Source organism: Dioscorea cayenensis, chromosome 12 (genome assembly GCF_009730915.1).
Source record: "Dioscorea cayenensis subsp. rotundata cultivar TDr96_F1 chromosome 12, TDr96_F1_v2_PseudoChromosome.rev07_lg8_w22 25.fasta, whole genome shotgun sequence".
Lineage (NCBI taxonomy): Eukaryota > Viridiplantae > Streptophyta > Magnoliopsida > Dioscoreales > Dioscoreaceae > Dioscorea > Dioscorea cayenensis.
In genome coordinates, this window is record NC_052482.1 from 9,825,707 (window position 1) to 9,847,355 (window position 21,649).

Sequence of the window (21,649 nt, forward strand, 5' to 3'; positions counted from 1 at the left end):
TAGTAAGCGATGCTCTAGGCTCCTATCCTCAATGAAATCATCATGTAATCACAAACATTTTATGTGCACAAAAGAATTAATTTGAAACATGAATCCTAGTACCATATACACACCCACTCACACATTCCCATATCCAAATTGAAACCATACCATCAAGTAACCATCATATAAAATAAAATATTTCAAGATAACAAAATAAGTTAACCCTTATTAAGGTTGATAATGTTCAACAAAGCAGATTTAAATTGCCACAATGTACTCACTTGAACCTAAATAGCATTTTAAGCAACTCAGCATAAGAACTCGCATATATAGCTATATAGGTGTATATATAATAAAGTCGTAACAAACCATAAGTTGTGAGTACGATAAAAGAAAACACAATCCACTTACAAGCTTTCGGCTAGAAAAATAGAAGAAATCTTTTATTCCTCCACGAGTGCCTTGCCTTTTCTAGGGGCCTCGCCACCTAAAAAAAAATTAAATAAATGTGAGACTTAATAATTTATCCCGAATAGCAAGTATATCATGCATCTAAGCTTTAAATGCAATGCATGAAGGGCTATGAACTTATAGTTAGTTGAAATTTTATCTTAAAAAGTTCAATCAACCAATATTCTTCAATAACCTTGGTTAAGAAATTTAGACTACAACCCACTAAAGGAAAACAAGCTCAAGTTGGACTAAGATTCCTTAAGCTAAACTAGATCAAACAACACTTACAAAATTTTGGCACTACAGTAGAATCTATAGTAACTCTACCCTGAACCTAGCATATAATCACTATTAGGCTTCCAACCACTACAACCCAATCCATACTTATGACCATTTCATCTTCACCTCCAAAACAATTTTATTAAGCATCATCGATATGGAAATAACTTAAAGAACTACTCAATTTTTAACTCATCTAGCTTCTATGAAAACTTGTAAATGTAATCATATAATAACTCTTCCATTTTGTCTTCACATTAAGTACTCTATAAATTGTTAGAGAGAAACATCACATGGGATCTTAAAATTTCAAAGTAGTCATAATTAATCTCAATCTTTCTTGCTAACATTTGAGTTTAGCTCACTTATAGAAAACATTTGTTAAAACTATAGGTATTCGAGTTCGGAATAATCCCCAAATTCTTCAACAAAATGAATTTGGTCCCTATCCATCGACATAAACCTCATTAACATCAACTTGATGATTAAAGTCTCTTGAAGTTGGTTTTTACTTCTCATAGACATTTTGATAAACAAGTCATAGGCATTCAACAAGAACCTAAGTAATCCTCCATTAAGCCTTCAAGGAAAACTCAATAGTCACAATTAAGTCAAACATAATTGTAGCTACATCCTCATTTCAAGTTTTAAGCTCTAAATATATGTATAATGTATACACATTCAACCTTTTCCTAAGGTCCAATGTACTCTTCCCCTATCCTTTCCAAATCACCATTCCACTCTATCTTCCAAGCAAAATAATAAACAAGAGTCAATGATGATCGAACCTCACATTGCACTCTCCAAGATTTACCAAAACCAGTGAGACAGTACCAGAGATAAAAATTAGAGAATTCTAACCTTAGAAGCATGAATTTAGCTCAAATAAGGTATATAACTTAGATCTCTACAATAACTCCACCACAACATTTCGACATTCTAGCCAAAATTAAACATTAACTCAATGAGCTTCCGGACATGGAGTTCAAGAGATTAAAACTTGTTTAAATTTAAAAATATTGAAGATCTAAGGAACCCAAATAAACTCCAAATAATTAGCTAAACATGGAGGAGTTTCTACTAGGAAAATTGAAAACAATTCAAGGAGATACCTGCTTTTCCCACTCCTAGCACTCTCCTCTTTCTTAGATGAGGATAAGGGGAAAAAGATGGGAAAATAGGGGTTTTAAAGGTTAATCCTGATGTGCTACAGTAAATTGCTATAGTAATTGCTGCAATAATATTAGTTAGAGTACAATAGTAACGAGCTGGGCTAAATCTATAGAAATGTGAGGCCTAACATTTCAAATACCAGGTATTACACTGCTCCTTGGCTTCAAGTGCATAGTTGGTCAAGTAATAAACCTTTCGTGCATGAGTACTAGAGGGTCATATTCCTTGGGGTCCCTAGAAGTACTATTACTTCCTCTTTGACAACACTATCTAGTCTACCAAATAGAGATGATTGTTTAATTGCAAGTAAAAAATAAAGAAACAAATGTAAAAGGCACCACACAAATTAAAAAGATGTGTAAACACAGAGGATAAGAAAGGGCTCAAGAAAAGATCCCCTTTGGAGAATAGTAAAGTAACAATGAATTGAGAATAAGGTATGATGTTGGTTAGGCTTTGGTCTGCGAGACTCTAAAGTCGACTACTTAGGAATCTATGGACCCTAATCCCATATAGGTTCTGCCCTTCAGATACTCCTACAATGTCTTTGGGTACAAGGAGTCTCAATCTAGGACTAAACCCTAATGCAGGAGGCTATTAACATTGGAGACCTTCGGTGTAAAGATACACTGGATCCCTCTCTAATCTAAGTACGATCTTGATAAGTTACTTATACATTGAACATAGTTTAATTTAGATATTTTCACTGATATCATGTATTTTGTATTCTTTTATGCAATCAGGGCATGTGAAGAAAGTTTGTGAAAAAGAATGTAAAGAAAGGACTGTGGATTCATTTTCTGAGATGTTTCCATAAGCCACAAGAGCAAACACATGGGATGAACATGTACATGTGCATATGTGCCATTTTTGAGATTTCTAAAGCCATTTAACACATCAGGAGGACACAAGGGCAGTTATACATTTGTGTACCAGTCTGTGCACAATTTTTAGAACTATTTCAGCTGTATGGATCGCTAGGAAGCCATACATCCCTCCACACAGCAGTGTAGCCTCACATAGGTAGCCACACGTAGTACATTGTAGCAATGTAGCAAAGTTTGAAATGAGAAAGCGGATAGGGTTTGGAGAGGAGATCTTTGCACTCAAGCGAGCATTTCTTGACCAACTTTCATCAATTCCTCCTTTGTCATAGCTATTGGAGGAGTTGGTGATGACTTGATTCGGAGCTGGTATACCCTAGCTTCGTCGGACGGATTCTTGAACATGTTGAAGTGGCTCTTAAAGACTAACATCACCGATCAAAAAGGGGTTTTCTTCATTCATTTCATGTGTTTCCATTCATTGATTTATTGGATATTATATTGCTCTATGAAGAGATAAACCACTAGTAGGTAATTGGACTCTAGGATTTTATCTTGTATCTAGGGATGGCAACGGGTCGGGTCAGGTGCGAGTTTTACCATACCCATACCTGCTACCCCGCTAGTATACCCGAACCCGAACCTGAACCCAAACTCGACAGGTTTTAAAAACCCCAACCCACACCTTCACCCGACGGGTAATTGGGTACCCGCGGGTATACCCGCCCCCGCCACCATATTAAAAAAATTAATAAAAAATATATTTTTTTATAGAAAAATAACTCAAAAGTAATTATAATTTTTTTATAAAATAAAATAAAATAATTGTAAAATTACAAGACTAAACAAAGAGGAAAAATAAAAAACCCTAAATTGATAAGTTGTAGAACATATTAGTATGTATATATATATATATATGTATATATATTATATAAATATTTTAGTAATTTTAATTTCAGGTCGGGTACGAGTTCGGGTACGGGTCGGGTATTAGAATTCCCATACCCGCACCAGTTTCATACAAGTCGGGTTTTACCCGAACCCGACCCAAAACCCGGTCAAATCGGGCCATCAAACTCGGGTCTGGTCGGGTCGGGTAGGGTCGGGTTTGGATATTATTGCCATCCCTACTTGTATCGACTTTTATTGTGTTTCCTTTAACTAAGTTTTCATGTTGAGTTTCAATCTCGTGTTCTTATTGCCATGCAATCCATATTTGTTGTACTTAGGTTGAGTGTATGTTCTAATCACCTTAGTGATAAGAGAAATTACTGCTAGGGTTAGATTCACTGAGATTAAAGAGGGTTGAGAAGGTGAGCCATGAGGTAGCGGAGCATCCCCTTTCCCTTCCGATGTGATTTATCCTACCTTTGTATTCCAAGAATTTTTTGCAATCGTATGTGGTGTGAGGCGTCAAGAGAACTTTCCACTGGGACGTCATATGAGATTAGGGATCTTTCATCTAGGTCTAAGGTTTGATCTATTTTTATAAATAAGGTTTATCACTTGGGATTCCTAGAACTCCAAGCAATCATATGCGAAGTACGACGTCAAGAGAACTCTCTACCAAGAACTTATAGAGGACTAGTCATCGGTTGCCTAGGTTTAGGGACCGGTATGTCTTTGGATTCCCACAACTCAACTATACTCATTTAGGAAGCACAATATTAGTCTAGCACTGATCATAAGATCCTAGGGGGAACATTGTCTAGGTACCCCTTTTATCTCTACTGATTCCTCTTTACCCTTTTATTTGGTTGCTTCTCTTTTCTTGTTTACTTGCTTGCAAATTTGATTATCTCACTCTATTATTTAGGCTAGATAATGAGGTATATAGTTACTACTAGTATTCCCATTCCTTGAGGGTTCGACTACCCGACTTGTTGGATATACTTTTTACTAGGTGACTCGTGCACTTACGGACATGCAAGGGTGTGTCAGATCTAATACATGCAAACATTCCACTCTACACATATCATTCAAAATCAAATCTATGGAATCCATCTATTATAGGTTGAATGTGAAGATCAATAGATTAAAGCCAAAGAAATTTCAAGCAAGCAATCAATATAAAATCAAGAAATCATCCATACAAGCTATTTGCCTAGGTTCATAGGAGCATAACACATCCATTGCGTGTGTCCGCAAGTTCACGGGTCATTCAAGTAATAAAGTGTACCCAAAGGGTAGGGTAGTTGAATCCACAGGGAACAGAAGTGCTAGTAATGACTATATATCTCATAATCCATCCTAATCAATGGAATGAGTGTGTGAATGATCAATTTCACAAACAAGTAATGCGAGGAAAGAGAAGTAGGAAAATAGGAGAATAGAAATGAATCAGTCAAGATAGATGGGGTACCTAGACAATGTTCCCCTTAGGATTTTATGGTAGGTACTGAACTAAAATTTTATTTGCTTAATGAGAATGATTGAGTGGTGGAAATCCAAATACACACTGATCCCTAACATAGGACAACCGGTGACTACTCTCCTAGGAGGTATCGGGGGAGACCTATTTTAATGCCTAACACCATATATGACTACTTAGAGTTATAAGGATCCTAAGTGATAAACCCTATTCCTAGAAATATATCAAACCATTTCGTTCAAGAGAAAGATCCCTAATCCCATACAAGGTCCCAACGGAGAGTTCTCTGGAAGCCTCACACCATATACGATTGCTAAGAGTTCTTGGAATATAGAGGTAGGGTAAATCAAACCGGAAGGGAAAGGGGATGCTCCGGTACTGCAAGACTCACCCTCTCAACCCTCTTCAATCTTGGTAAATCTAATCCTAGTGGTGATAGTCACTCGTCACTATGATAATCAGGTTTAGCTCTCAACCTACGTGTCACTCTAAGGGAAAGCAAATCAACAAGCACACAATATTGAAACTCAAATTAAATTCTCAATTAAAAGAAACACAAGAAAAGTTAATGAAAGATTGAATTCTAGGATTTACATGTCCAAGTAACTACTAGGGTTTAGCTCTCCATAGAGCAATATATTATGCAATCAACCAATGAATGAAAACACATAAAAACCATAAAGATAACCCCCTTTTGATCCCTACTGATGGTCTTCAAAGGATGCTTCAACTTCTACAAGACTTCCTCCGACGAAGCTAGGGAAAACCCCTCTAAATCAAGTCGTCGGCGGCTCCCCTGATGGCTATAATAACAAAGGAATCAATGAAAACTTGTGAAGAAGCACTCTCTTGAGTACAAAAACCTCCTCTAGAAAATCCTAGCCAACCTTTGCCAAAATATGTGGAAAAAGATAACCTAAAATTAGGTAAAGTGGCCTTTTAAAGACTAAAATCAAGGGCCCACATGGCCATGTCTATCACGGCTATATGGAAATTCCACATGTCAGTGAACAGTACTTTGCTTTAGTAACAAATTTACAGTAGTTTCGCTACAGTAACTTCCAGAAATCTTTTATCTAAGGCCACAAGGGCAGACACATGGCTATGTGGTAGGTCATGTGGGTTTCTGTCCCAATGAAAATGCTGGGAAAACTCTTAAAATCTTCACACAAGTTGGGACATAAGCATGTGACTACCTTTACGCCCCGATGAAAATGCTGGGAAAACTCTTGAATTGACTTTAAAATCTTAGCAAGTTGGCACACACTCCCATGGATGTGAACACAACTTGTGTCTTGATCCTTCTATCATGCAAAAGAATCCCAAAATGTGCCTCCATGACCTATCTTTGCTTTTTTTTCTCACTTTATGCTTTCACAACCCTGTTTGCACAAAAGAACACCAAATACACTTTATGAGCAATAAAACCTGATAAAATTGATACTCAATGCATGTAAAATATATGACAAAATATGTATACTTAAGAACTTATCAAAGCTTAGTGGCCTTGGGAGTTTAGTTTGACATCAAATAAGGAAAGAATACAAAATACAAGCTAAGTCAATGAAAATGTATAGTAAATTTCGTATTCATTGACTAATGATAGTGATGAGATCTCTTCGGATTTGCGCTGTCAAGCAATTTGATAATTTCCTTAAGTTCCACTGTCTTCTTCTTTTGATTCTTGCTTGAATCCACCTTCTCAAATGAGTTTGGGTGTTTTGAGTGTGTGGAATCTCGTCCCAGCCAAGATCACTTCCAAAAACCTTAAGTTTGCCTTTTATACTTTCCCAAGTGTGCAGACAGGCGTGCATCCACACGGAGCTAGCACGGGACTTGAATTGAGACTCAAAATCATGAACTGGGTGTGCTTTGCGGTCGTGCGGCCGTATAGGGTCGCATGAGCCTCTGCCTAGGCTATGTAGTCGCTATGCGGGCACACAAGGATCTCACAACCATGCTTTGGGGAAGGGGGAGGGGGGAGAGAGGGGGGTCGTTTGGCTAAGGTGGGTGCTACAATTTCTTTTGGTCTTTCCACCAAGTGTTGTATGACTTGAATGAGCTTCAAACATAAATGATTTGTCCTCCAACACACTTTAAAAGTAATTCTCCAAGCTCCAAATGCTCTTTTGATGTCCTGCAATAAAATTAATGCAAAAAGTGCATAAAAGGGCATCAATGTTACGAAAAATGCATGAAAATGTACAAAATATACAATAAAATATAGTATATTTAGACGCTTATCAACAAGAATCAAGATTCATATGGATAGAGGCATATATGAAGAAATAATTAAATAAAAATTGAACAAAAAAAAATCCCTCCCAATTTTAGAAATCCACACATGGTCCACCAAAGTTTGATATTCCTAAAATGTTGTTTTTGTTTTTTGGTTTATTTGTTTGTATTATTTACTTTTTCATTCTTCTATCTTCTAATGGAGTTAACATTTATTTGAATGGACGTAAATGCCTTGCTTTGGGAATGAAGCCAAAGTTTCACTCTCTATCAACTTTGGTGCCATCAGTCATTGGGAAGTGGCAATTGGGGTGGTTACAATCTCAAGGAGGCATAATGCAATCGTTCAGTGTGTCCATTCTCCATCTATTCACCTATTTATCTTCTCACCAAGCAAGATCACAAAGGCCTTTCTCCAATCTTTTCACACCATTAACATCATCTCGTCACTCCTCAAGCCCTTATGTCCACCAATTTGCCAAATGCTTCCTACCGTGCATTGTTGTTTCCCCGAGATCAAGGGTAAAAGTGCCTTGAAAGAGTAAAGCAACGAAAGCCGCAGCCTTAAGATAGGAAAGCAAGCTCAAGGAACCGTCGAAAAAGATTGGGATTTGTAATGTTACTTCTTTTTTTCCTTGTGTTGTATGCATTTGTGATGAAATATTTTACAGATTTGTGAGCGATTTTGGGTTGCTTAGGTGTTGGAACTTACTATCATGGAATTAGGGATTCAGGTTTTTGTGTATTGTGGATTATGTGTTTGTAGTTATCAATCAAAATATGGTGTTGAAGCATCCCCTTATGGTTTGTTTTGGTGCTTTGATTTGTATTTTTATGTGAATGTTTTCTATGTTTTTTATCCACAGTGTTTGTATATTGTCAAAAGAAGCATATCCTACAATCACATTCATGTGAGTATTTGAATTTATCTTTTTTTTTTAATGAGGTCGGGTTTATTGATTACATGTTGTACACATGCCTCCCATTCACTGTAGATTATTCTAGTTTGTTTGGGCCTTGAGAAAAAATTGGTTGTGTAAGTGGTGTACACACATACCTTATGTTTTATTAATGAACATCATTTTCTCTTTAATAATGATATTTATAGCTCAAAGAAATCATTATCTATTTAAAATACAATGCTTATGTTTGTTTATTCACATTGGTTTCCATTTAAGTGTGATCGAATCTTGCATAATTCCTTGCTTTTGTTGTAAGTAACGCAATTATGACAGCCAAACTTATCGACAGAAAATATTACTTAGTTTTAATAGTGTAAACTCTTGTGATGTAGACCATGTTGATCTTCTGGCCTAAAGATGTTGCTCTCATCCTTGACCTCTGCTGTGATGGAGTCGTGGTGTTTTTTCAAAAGCAGAAGAAATAATAGCATTTGAAGATAAAAAAATAACAAACATAGAAGCACTATAAAGAATAATCTTCTCAACTTATCTACAAGATAGTAGGTGAAGAGAAAATGGGTAATTTTTTTTTGTAGGTCACTAAACTATCTTCAGTTTTCACTATGATTACCGAACTTCAATTTGAATCAAAATGGTCATTCACCTTTAATTTTATGCCATCGGTAGATCATCTGAGCGTTCAACACTCCAGTGATACTTCATCGTGCTTATTTGGTGTGTTCACATTATTCAATTTAATCCATGTTGGACAGGAGCTACCACGTCATTGAAAAATCCTTCCATGTCACTAAGTCTTTTTTCTCGAGAGGAGAGAGCAATGCTTTAGAGTGGGTCATCTCCTTGTCTTATTAGAATCACCTTCTTCATTCCCAAGAGAATGTGTGGATAAGGAATAAGATACCGAAGTTTTGCATCCACCGCCCAGAGTGAGTAAGGGAAGTACGATCACTAATAATGGCGGCGAGTTCAGATAAAAGGGTTGCAAGAGATGAAGCACTAGAGTATAGTAAGACCCTTTTTCCAAACAAAAGAGACTAGACCTTCTTTGTTTCTAACATTGTATTGCAAGTAGGTATATGTCAAGTTAGGGTTTACAATTGAAGTTAGAAATTTGAAATAGAGAATGATTGGTGTTTCCATTTGGGTTTTTTTATATATAGGAGATTGTTTATTTTATTGTTTGGTTTTCCAATGATGATGTATTGGCTGGTTTAAATATGTGCTGACAAAGGAGTTGTCTCTTTTATTGTGGTCCCCTATAGACCAGACTCAGAAAATGTGTAATAAGAATTTTATTTTTTCTTGATTCTATTAATAGTTGTAATTTGGTGATCGAAAGGCTACAAAACTAAACACAAATGCCACTGCATATACTTTTGTCAAGTAGAGAAAATTGTGTCATACAAATTAGATGTAATTAAGGTAATAAATAGGCAGATGACATCAAGGCTTGGTCACATTAAAGATTAATGAAAGAAGTTTTTATTTAACAATAACATAGAAAAGAAGTTCATATTCAAAGTGGGAATGTTTGACACTAGAGTAATGTTTGGCAATTCTTTGTAGAAATAAATGTCTCATAGTTAACAGGCTTTGCATAGTTGTTTGCTGATGATAGAAAATTTTCTCCCCAAGCATTTAGCTGTTATTGGTGTGTCCATTGTTCCTCTCTATGTGTTGGCACATTAAGAGAAAAAATTTAAATCATTTATTTTCATAATTGTTTCAGTTTAATGTGAAAACTAAATCAATTAATGTAATTTTGCTCTCTATGTGTTACAAACATCTACCTAGAACATTTTATTTGTTGAATTTGTTGCACAAGGGATTTCTTTGCCTAGTTTGATGATATAAATTAATTAATTTGTTTATAATCTACGTAGTTTGATGATCTATCTAGTTTGGTGATGTGTTGATTTATTTACCCTACAAGTGTACTTGTTAAATTTGGAATGTTAGTATAGGTTATTGTAGTTGATAGAAAGATACAAAATTAAATTAATCACTTGCACAATTATTTCAGTTTTGCTTAAAAAATTTAAACAAAAAAAAGAGTAGATAGCATATGACTTTACAGTGAGAAAACATGAGATATGGTTTTCCTTTTTTTCTTTGATTGTTATTCTAGTTCGAGGATATATGTATTGTTTTTAGGATGTTGACTGTTTAACTATTCTTGACTTTGATTGTTGATATAGAATGATGTAGTTGATACATAGTGAGAAAAATTAAAATGATTAACTTACTTGGTTGTCTCAGTTTTATTAAAAAATTAAAAAGCCAAAAAAAAGAAGATGACATATCCATGTTGGTTATTACAATGTGGTCATTACATTGCACGTCATTAGAACCCATGATGGACATTACTTTGCATGTCATTATAACACTTGAGTTTCTAGTGTATTGTGACCTAAAAGTTATTTTAAGGATGCATGCTGGTTATCACAACATGGTTAGGACAGTAAGGTTATTAGGGTATGTAATTTTGTTCATTAAGGGTTCATAAATGTGATCTAATGATTCCTTGCAAACTATTTAAGCTATACTTATTTATTTATTTCCTAATTTGTTTATCATGTTTATTATTGTTGATATTTCCTTTTAAATTTTTGAGATTGTGTGTTAGTTCCGGAAGGTTACTCTTGTGGTGATTTTCACTCAATCTATCATGTAATGTAAGCACATACACATTCAATGTAAAATCAAACATTGAAGAGAAAGGAGACGCATGAATTGGTTACCTAGTTCAACACAACTTGCCCAAGTTTGGAGGGCCGAGCCCAAAGATCAACAATCCACCAAAAGAGGTGAAAACAATGAGTACAACTCTCACACTCATCCTCACAAAGATAAAGAATAATACTCTCTAGATTGCCCGATGTCCACACTCACTCACCCTTACCCAAGGGACTCTCTTCGGTGCCACATCCTAAATCTCAGAGCAAGGTCTCTTATATAGATGTCTCAATGTTCCAAATATAGTGGCTTTTTTTTTAAATCTCTGTGGTATCCTAACTTAAACATCTTCTAAAGTTAGACATTCCAAATCTTGTTGTAACCGAGCTTGCAAAGTGGCCCACTTGCTAATCCTGACTGAGCTCTAGCTTTCATTGTAGCATGACCTTGTGAAGCCTCCAACCCATCCAGTTGTACCAGTCTAAGTCAATGTAATCAACTTCTCTCGCACTCTCCCTGCTAGCAACTAGCTTGCCTCTTCACATTATATTAGCATGTCCCTCTCTTGAGGGTCGCACCTACCAAGGTGTATCTCCATCTCACCAAAGATGGTCTTCAAAGATCTTCAAAATCTTTTTTCCAAACTTAATCTCTATTCATCCAAGTTTGGTCTTCACAATCTTTAAACATGATCTTCATTCATCCAAGTTTGGTCTTCAATATTCTTCTTACTAAACTTGATCTCCTTTCATCCAAGTTTAGATCTTCAATATCTTCCAAGCATAATCTTCATTCATCCAAGCTTGGGCTTCAATTATCTCCAAATATATTTGTGCCTTCAATTAGATTTTTCCTTGAATAGCTTGAGTCTTGAAATAACTATGGTCATAAATAGCTTTGTCTCCTCAATTATTTGTGACCATAGATATCCTTGTGTTTTCAAATAGATCTCATTTCTAAAGATAGTTGTGTAGATGTTTTCCACATGTCTTTTGTTTTCTCTTCAAGAGAGATCTTCCGAGGTTAATGCTTTTACCAAAAATAGCGATAATAAATTTTCTCCACTTGGTTCCTTGAGAAAGATCCTCCAAATATAAGCTCTTACTAAGGATAGCTCGACATAATTTCTTGAGAGATCCTCCAAATATAGCAGTAACCATGGTTTTCTAGTCTTCAAGCCACATTATCATCATTTCTAAGTCATCTTGCCATGTCACTTAGCTTGCCATGTTATCGTCATTGCCACATCATCTTCTATACATATCAAATAATACTAATTATAGAGCTCCAGTTGTAATACTGTGTAACCTCATTCATTTATTTTTTGTTCTTCAAAGACATGATTTTAGATCAGACTTGGTAAATAATTGTGAGTTTGGTAAATAACTGCACACTTTATATATCTTTTTGTGTTTTGAAGGCTATTACAATGTCTGTTATTTATTTGTTTAGTTATTTTTATTTGCTTTGATATGTTTGTTATTCTATTGCTTTTTCATGTTTAGCTGGTTACTTTAAATGGTTATGGTTGTATGTAATTTTGACCATTTATGGTTTCACACCAAGTAAACATGGTATATGTAATAGTCATTAATATTCTACAAAGTGTTCAAGACTTTATTATTTATTATTTCCTAATTTTTTTATTACTTGTGATATTTGTATTTATATCTTCAAGACTGTGTAACCTTATTCATTTATGTCCCTTTCTTTTGTAATGCCATGCAATTACAATAGCCTTGGTAAATAACTACATAGTTGATAAGTACTAAATTATAGCATATTTCAATAGACTTAGGTTTTATTTCTTAGTTGGTCATGCATCTTTCCCCATATTTTTAATTGAATTTCACTCTTTTTGTTTAAGTTACTGCTCTTCATCATTTTTCATGTAGATAAGTAGAGTTCAGTATTTATTTGAAATGCGAGTGACCTGTAGTAGCTACTACAACCATGGATCATGGTGCAAAAATTCAAAAGACTCAAACCCTAGAAAAAGCACAACCCACCTAGCTAACATAGCCATGGATCTTTGCCCCCATCACAACCCTAATTTAACCCTCCTCTATATAAGACCAAGAAAAACAATTTTCAAGGATCTTTTGGCTATGAGAATAAGGATACAATTTCTCTAAAAGATGGGGATCATCTAAAGCTATCAAAGACGAGAAAGAGGACAAAGATCAAGGGAGAGATTCATTTATCTACAAGAACATCACGAGTGGAGGATCAAGAGTCTCTTTTTTTTTTTCTTTGATTTACTCCATGTTTTGATCTATAATTGATATGAACATTTTACCTTATAAATTAAACATGAGCGAGTATATCTTTTGTTCTAGGATTGGGATTAGCCTAATATTTAGATAATTAACAATGTGTAGACTTATATTTTCTTATTAATGTTTATTTTCTTTTGATTCAATTTTATGGTACTTAATTCTTGTGAATGAGTTGGGCCCCTCATATTTGTATGATTTTAGACACTAAAGGATTGAAAGGTGAACTAAGGTGTTAGAAACCCTAAAATTGAACCTGAAATCCTATATTATGATTTCTTGAGAATTACTGGATGGCATAGAATTTAAAGGATCTAATTAGATTCAATTACCACGAAAGCAGGAGTTATTTTAAGTTTAATACCTTGCTATATTCTTAAAGAAAATAGTGAGCATCCAATGATATTTCACCTTCAAAGCAATTTAACTTAATAAAAAAAAGAGTCAATACAAAGTCTTTTATCTATCGTTGTGGTGAACCTTAATCCTAGAAGCCCTTTTCATCTCAATTAATCACCAAATCCATTAGTAGCCTTGGTTTTGTTAGCTTTACTTTTCATTACTAATTATTTCTACAATTCGCATACATATTGATTCATCTAAATAACCCTAATTGTAAGAAATTGGTAGTTAGCAGCAAAGTTCTCGTGGAAACGATATTGTATTTACTACTTGAACGATCTGTGTGCTTGAGATATGCATCAATAGTTCATGTATCCTTTTATTTTTTTTTTTGAAGCCTAATACAAACTATGTTATTTATTTGTTTAGTTATCTTCATTTATTCTAATGCACTTGTTATTCTATTGTTATACATGTTCAGTTTGTTACATTAGATGGTTGTGGTTGTATGTAGTTTTCATCATTTATGGTTTCAGAATAAGGGAAATGGGTATACTAGTTATCAATTATTTGCTATTTTACCTGATTACCCTAGCAACTATTATCCATCCTTGATTTGCTATTTATTTTAGGTGGTTGTAGTTGACATCTACACATATAAATAACCATAGATTGACTTTCATTTTAGTACCCAATGGTGATTTGTTCACAATAAGGATACATTACACCAATGGGGGTCTGGAAAAATTAGTAGGATATGGAGATTATTTTTGTGCAAATCAGATGTCAAGACTTGAATTGATAAGCATGGCTAGGAAGTTTGAACTGGAGGTTGATTGTTGCAATATTTGGTGGTTAGATGTGAGAAGTGAAAGCAAAGGCTTGAGAGTAATGAAGAATGACCTAGATGCTCTAACAATGGTAGAAAATGTAGATTCTAGCAAGAAGGTATTTGTGTGTGTTAGGATTGCCAATTCTAGGGGTGATCATGGAGTTGGATTTCATGATATTGGTGGTAGCAGTGATAATAGTGTTGGAGAAACAAGGTCCGACAAAGTAGGAAATGAACATGAAGAAGAAAAGGAAGTAGAAGAAATGCATGAAGAAGACAATGATTTGAAAGGAACATTAATTGGGATTGGAAAGATAGTAAGAAGAAAAAGGGAGATGAAGATTATGACTTCCATGAATCTCACTAAAGCTTTAGCTAGGACTCAGATGAAGAAGGCATAAACACAACTAAAATCCCTAGTGTGGTTGTAGTTGTGGGTAGAGAACCTTTGAGATTAGGAAGTGATGGTGAAATTGAGTCAGATTATGTAGGATTTGATAATTTAAACTCATGTTCTTCAATTGATGAGGATGAACCGATCCCTAATAAGCCCAATTATGCTAAATTTAATGAGAAATGTGACATGAAAACCCCATTTTAAAATTACAATGATATTTAGGAGCTTTAAAAAGGTCAAGAAGGCAATAAAAAATTATGGCAATAAAAATAGATCTATAAGGGACAAATGCACAACACATCAAATTAATAAAGTCATAGAAGAATAGTAACATCAATGCTCAATATCCAAGTAATGGTGGCAATAACAATAACAACAACAACAAAAATAATAATAATAATAATAATAATAATAATAATAATAATAATAATAGGAATAATAATAAATTAAAGTAATTTGATAAAAAATGTAGACATCTCCATTTTTTGTGCAGCAATAAAACTTCCAAAATACTGATATGCGAATGATATAAAAATATTCCAAGATAATGCAACCAAGTTTAATTAAAATATAGTTTTAAAGCACACAAAAACATAAAACATGAAGCTGACCAAACCAACATTGATCAGCGACTCTTCGTATGGTTCCGCCAATGGTTTTATCAATTAATAAAAATTTTGGATCATAAAATATGAAGCTGACCCACCAAGGTTTTCATACATTCTTTAACAAAAGCTCTACCTTGGTGTTGGCCACTAAGATCCCCGTGTGGTGACCCCGGGTTTCTCACATAAATGAACCCTATTAATGGCTTTACGCATCTCTTGACCAGTGGCAAACTCAGGGTTGACCACGCTGCCTCTCATTAGGTCGGACCGTGGAATCCCACACTACAGTGTTGAATCGAAGCTCGGGTCAGACCGTAGTCTGTAGTCACCATCAAAGTCAAAAATATAAATATAGGTATTTCTAATTTCCAATATCAAGAAATATGAGATACAATGGTCAAAAAAAATAAATGCACATCAAACTATATACCCTTTGGAATGCAAATACAAATCAGCCTTAAAATCCCAATAAACGCATGAAACCATGTCCAAACATTTTTAAATAAAGCAATAATTCATATTTGGCCTTTTAACATACCAAAATATCAGTAAAATATTCAAACCCTTATTAGAAAGGATGATTAGCATCATAACCATAAATTATCAATAAAGAGCATGCATGAATTCACGAATGAATTTTAAAATCTAATGCTACTATGCAAATACTGTTATCCACTCACAGAAACAGTCGTCTCGCCTCAAGACGCACTCATGGGTCGACGATTTCCTTCCCCTTGGAGGATGCTTCGCCACCTAGACATGAGAAGGGAGTCTGAAAAACCCAATGAACACAAGAATGAAATACTAAAATGTATGCGAATGCAATGTTTCATGTAGAACATGAAACACTAGGATTTTAGGGAAAAAAGACGTTGTTTTTGGCCCCAACAACCCCAAGCTTGAGTAACTCTAATTCCAATGAATTTCAAGTAAGAATGGTTTCAATTTGGACCAAAGAAATACAATAAATGTTTGAAAATTTCCGGTGATACAGTAAAATCAGATTTCTACAGTGCCCAAGAGGTGATACAATAAAACTAGCCCTAATATAATGGTTTTCTCTCGATTACATCGTCTAACTAAGAAATATTTTTACAAACATGCACAAAAATGAATAACAAGAACAATGGCTTCAATTTGAACCTATAATCAACAACACAACATATATAATCTAAGCGTTAGACATAAGTTTTTTAAAGAATGAAAACTATGAAATACGAGTAAAAAATGGAATGAAACTTGTATTAAAGCTCCTACCATACTCAAGAGTAAGTGAGGAAGAGAATGGATGTTTTGATTCACGTGAAAAGGTCACCGGAGGAATTCTAAGGGAAAAGCAAGGTTAGACAGAAGGAAAGAAAAGGAAAGACAAGAAAGGAGGAGAAAATGGGAACCAATGTAAGCTTTTAACTTTTCTTTTCTTTTCTCTCTTTTTTTTAAAAGACCAATTTTCCCTCATATTAGAAGAATAAAAGGAAAAGGGTCCAAATGACTAAATTGCCCCCTATTTTGGTTAGTTTTCACACAAGAGGTACTGTGTAATTGAGTGAGGTTGAGATTTTCTTAATTGAAACTCTATCCCCATACTCGTTTGTTCATATCGCAGGAAATTTCGAGTGGAATCAAACCTATGATCCTCCATGATTTAAGAATAGGTACGTAAAGCTAGTGACGTTAAGCAATTGCTCCTTGGGAGAGAACCCAAGTATTGTTGGCTTTTGTTTTTGTTGTTTTTCCATTCATGTAGTCATTTTTGTTTTTTGTTTTTGTTTTCCTACTGGTGTTGCTTTCTTCCATTTTACTTTTTAATCCTTGTTGTTTTGGCTAGATTCTATTCTTTATATTCATTAACAAGTTGCTAGAACTTCACACCTTAGTTTAGAGTTGTAAAAGTAAGAAAATTTGAGACTCTGACACTCCCTTGAGTTTTTCCAGATGAAGCACGAACATGCTTACGGCCTTGTATTTAACGAGGGTTGGTGAAATTTTAGAAAGGGGGAGGCATGGGCAAAGAGCATGTCTGTGCTTCTGCGTGTGCTTCCAAAAGCACGGGTTTTCTACCCTTAGCACGGTCGTGCAATTTATTTTCTAGTGTTTGTGAGTTTTTCCAGTAAACTGCATGGCCACAAGCATGGCCCGAAGCACTTCCGTACTTCCCAAGTAGTTCTTTCCCTATTTTAGGGTAGAAGCACGGTCGCGGAGCACTCCTATGCTCTTTGGGCATGCTCTCGCGTGATTGTTCATTTTCCAAGTTTTTCTTTTTATAGCACGACCACCGGCGGGCATGGTTGCGTTTCTTTATCTCACCCAAGCCACTTTCTTTTGACCTAGGTGGCTGGGGTAAAAGAGATTCCATCTTAAGGTTCTAGCGATTTAGAACTAGTCACCATGGGTTTTTTTGGGCTAGTAGGCCTTTGAATCCCCCTGTTCGATCCTAGAACTCAATTGACACTTAACGACTATCGTAATTAATACTCAAGATAAGTACATACTCACAACTCCTTCCAAGTGTGCTTAACGACGTCTCCAATTGTATTGTTTAATAATGTTGTACAAGTAAACTAAAGAAAGAGCATAAATGATTAGGTTATTGATTAAGTGAAAAGAAAGTAATAAGAGTCTCTCGCCGTTCTTGCGGAAATACAACCTCGTGCTTACAAACGAGGTATTACTTGACGACCCGTACACTTGCAATATTATAAACCAATTGTAGTATTACTTGCATACTTTCATGTGTATATATTTGCTTAATTTATACACCCATAAGGAGTCCGTCAAGTTTTAGGCGGCATTGCCCGGGTGTGCTTAGTTGAGAGATTTTAGGAAAAATTGTAGCTTAGTGTTTTAACCAATTATTTTTATTACTATGTTATTGTTATATTCATACAACATTGAAGATGTATTGTTTCTACTCTTTTCTATAGGTGAATGTTCATGACTAGAGCTAATCCCACGGATTTAATAGAAAGAAATAGTGAATCAGAGAGAACCCTAGCATTGTTGAGGAGACTCCGGAAGAAGCCAGTGGTGGAAGCGGATAGCGATAGTGACAGCGCAGAATCTGCAACCATGACTGAATCAAGAAGAACACTGTTGGAGTTTGAGAGGCTGCAATTTATAGGGGAAGAATTCAGTATGCAAGCCCCAACAATAGTAGCTAACAACTTTGAAATCAAAGCTAGCACTACTGGGATGATTCAAAACTCTTGTCAATTTGATGGCCTAGCAGATGAAGACCCAAATGCCCATCTCTCTAAATATTTGCAAATCTGTTTGACCTTAAAGATGAGCATAGTAACAGATGATACAATAAGATTGCGACTCTTTGTTTTCAGTTTGAGAGGTTAGGCATACTATTGTCTTATTTCCCTAGAACCGGGCTCGATCAAGACTAGAACGACTTAGTGAAGAAGTTCCATGGATGATAATTTCCACCAAACAAAGCAGTGAAGATCAGACATGAGATCTCGGTATTTAAACAAGGAGAATTTGAACTCTATTTGAGGCACATGAATGATTTAAAGACCTTCTTAGGTGGTACCCACATCATGGATTCAGTTCATGGATGAGATTGCAGATTTTGTACAACGGATTAAACTACCAGACTAGGCATATTATTGATGCCACAGCAGGAGGATCTCTGAGTAACAAGTGTCCTGAAAAAGTAGAACAGTTATTCAAAGACATAGCTAACAATAAATCATACTGGAGTTCAAGAGGGAGATAGTAAAAGGTGGGTGGGTTGCATGAGATATACGCGGGTACCGCTTAGGCGGCGAAAGTAGACGCGCTCACATGAAAGTTGGATCTACTCGTGAGCAATGGTTAGGGTGTCAGCTTGAATTGCAGGTCATTTTGTTTTGTCAGTATAATAGAGGAGGACATGGAGCATCTCAGTGTTCGATTGTAAGTTCAGCAGTAGCTCCTATGGAATAGGTTGATTACATCGGAGGAGGTTAGAGGACATGGAGCATCTCATCTTCTTTATCTTTGGATTTAATTGTTTTTACTTGAGGGCAAGCAAGTGTTCAAGTGTGTGAGTATTTGATGAGTACATTTTATATCGATATTTTACACACCCTTTTATATGGTTCATTTGTCTTTTAGCTTATATTTTGGTGTAAATCGATGCTACTTTGGGTATTTGCTCTTAATTGTGCACGTAAATAGGTCTTGCGATGAAAGAATGAGTTTTGGAATGATTTCATTACAAAAGCAGCTAAACTGCAATGAAATAGGGGAAGCATGGTCGGGAAGCATGCTCGTGCTTCTAACTGTGTAAATCCCTGGACTTAGCAAATTTCAGCTGAATTGATGAAGCATACTCGTGCTGAGGGAGCATGGGTAGGAAGTATACCAGTGCATTTTATGAAAAAAAGCATCAAAGGAAGAGCATGACAGCAAGGCCCGAAGCACGATCGTGCTCTAGAAGCACGGGTAGTAAGCGCACATGTAATTCTGCCCATGCACTTTACTGGACTTTTCATCAGAAGAAGAGCACGGCAGAGGAGCCCATAGCACATCCATGCTTTTAAAGGATGTGCAGGAAGCATGCCCGTGCTTCTGCCCATACACTTTATTAAAAAGCTATAGTTCACGCTGAAAACAAATCCCAAGACGTCCTGGAAAGAACATGGTTAAGAGCACAGCTAGAAGCACGGCCGTGCTTACCTCGAAAACTGCTATTTTTAACCCCTTTTTTGTTTTGGAGAGGAGGAGGGGATCTTCTTCCTCATTTCTTTTTGTATAACGACTAGGACCGATCTTGGCATCGTTTGGGACTAGACCTGGGTTGAGAGATCGCCGTGGAAGCGGAGCGAAGCCGACAAGAACATCATTGGGTGCTAACCAACATGGATTGTGAAGCAAGCAATGAGTTTATGGATTTTCTTTCATGTTCTTTCCTTTCTCCTTATCTATCTTGTAGAACCATGAGAGGCTAACCGTCATTCTGTGCCCCGGGTTATGAACCTTGACACTTGATGTATTGACTTTTTTTTTATTTGATTATGGAGTTCTTTGTGATTTCCCTTTTGTTTTATCTTGATATGCAAAACTTCTTGTGTTGATTGCCATGGTTGCATGTTACAAAACTCGGTGTATGGATTGCCATTAGTTGCGTTAGCAAAACTTGATGTACATTATCTACTGTAGTTGTAATTGCATACTTGAGTATATCTACCATAGTTGTATCCTGGGTGTCTAGATGATGATTGAGAAATCCATCTAGCTAGGGCACACATAAGGGAAAGGATTTGAGTATGTGCCTAGAGATAGGGTGTACAGTGATGAACCCTCCGTCTAGGGTTTTTCCCGCAGTCCAAAGAGATTTACTGTGTAGTCATTGCTAGAGTTGATATTTTGTCAAGGGGAACAGCCGAGGCGCTGTATTTCCCATTGATCTTTCTACCCATCTAAACAATGTTCGGTTTCTCTTTTTTCTTCTCTTCTTTTATTTTCCTTAGATTCAAGTCTCACAACCCTGTTTGAACTAGCTATATATTAGAAATTTAAGAAGTATTGAGAGCTTACTAGTCCCTGAAGATTTGACTACCCGACCTATCTAGCACATTATATTACTTGTGTGATTCGTGCACTTGCGGATACGCAAGAGCCTTATCACAAATCGTACAAAAGCTAAATGAAAAGGTAACAAAAGTTGATGAAGTGATTGGGCTCCCATACAACAACTTCAAAGGTGGAGGTGACTGGGCGGGCTTTTTCCCACCAATCACATGACAAAAAATGGGAATCCAGTAAAAATTAACCGATGGTGTGAGACTGAAAGACCAAAAATTAAATAAACTAAAAAAGTAAATGTATCAAAAAAGGAAGGAAAAGGGAGAGACCATTTGGTATATTTAAATGTCCAAGAGTCTGTCAGAGAAGTTTGGAAACATCTTGAAACTTATAATTAATTAATTTTTTTAATAATAATAATAAAATAAATAAAGAAATAAACTAAAATGTGTGCAAATGGACACGAAAGGAGCATCTCTATTAGTAGGATATACATCTAAATATACACTTTTGCTGAGGGATAGAAGCAAATTTAATTTATTTATATATAAAACAGTTGTTTGATAAAGTGATAGATATAACCAATGTATGGTTTTGATTGATGTTGATTGTTGGATGAGACAATAGCAAAGTTCAATCTATCACCGCCAAAATTATGAGATGGTAATATGAATTGCAAAACAAGTCATCCACTAATTTCATCATTTGGATCTCTCCACAATATTCTTTTTAAATTAACTTTATTGTTCTTGGTT

The 21,649-nt window shown here is 35.5% G+C and overlaps 1 non-coding gene across 1 annotated transcript; it reads right to left on the bottom strand.

The window, feature by feature from the left end:
* Window positions 1–18,823: 18,823 nt before the first annotated feature.
* On the bottom strand, window positions 18,824–18,929 carry LOC120274252. The gene has a single exon (XR_005540783.1). It is a non-coding gene; the product is annotated as a small nucleolar RNA R71 (small nucleolar RNA).
* Window positions 18,930–21,649: the final 2,720 nt, after the last annotated feature.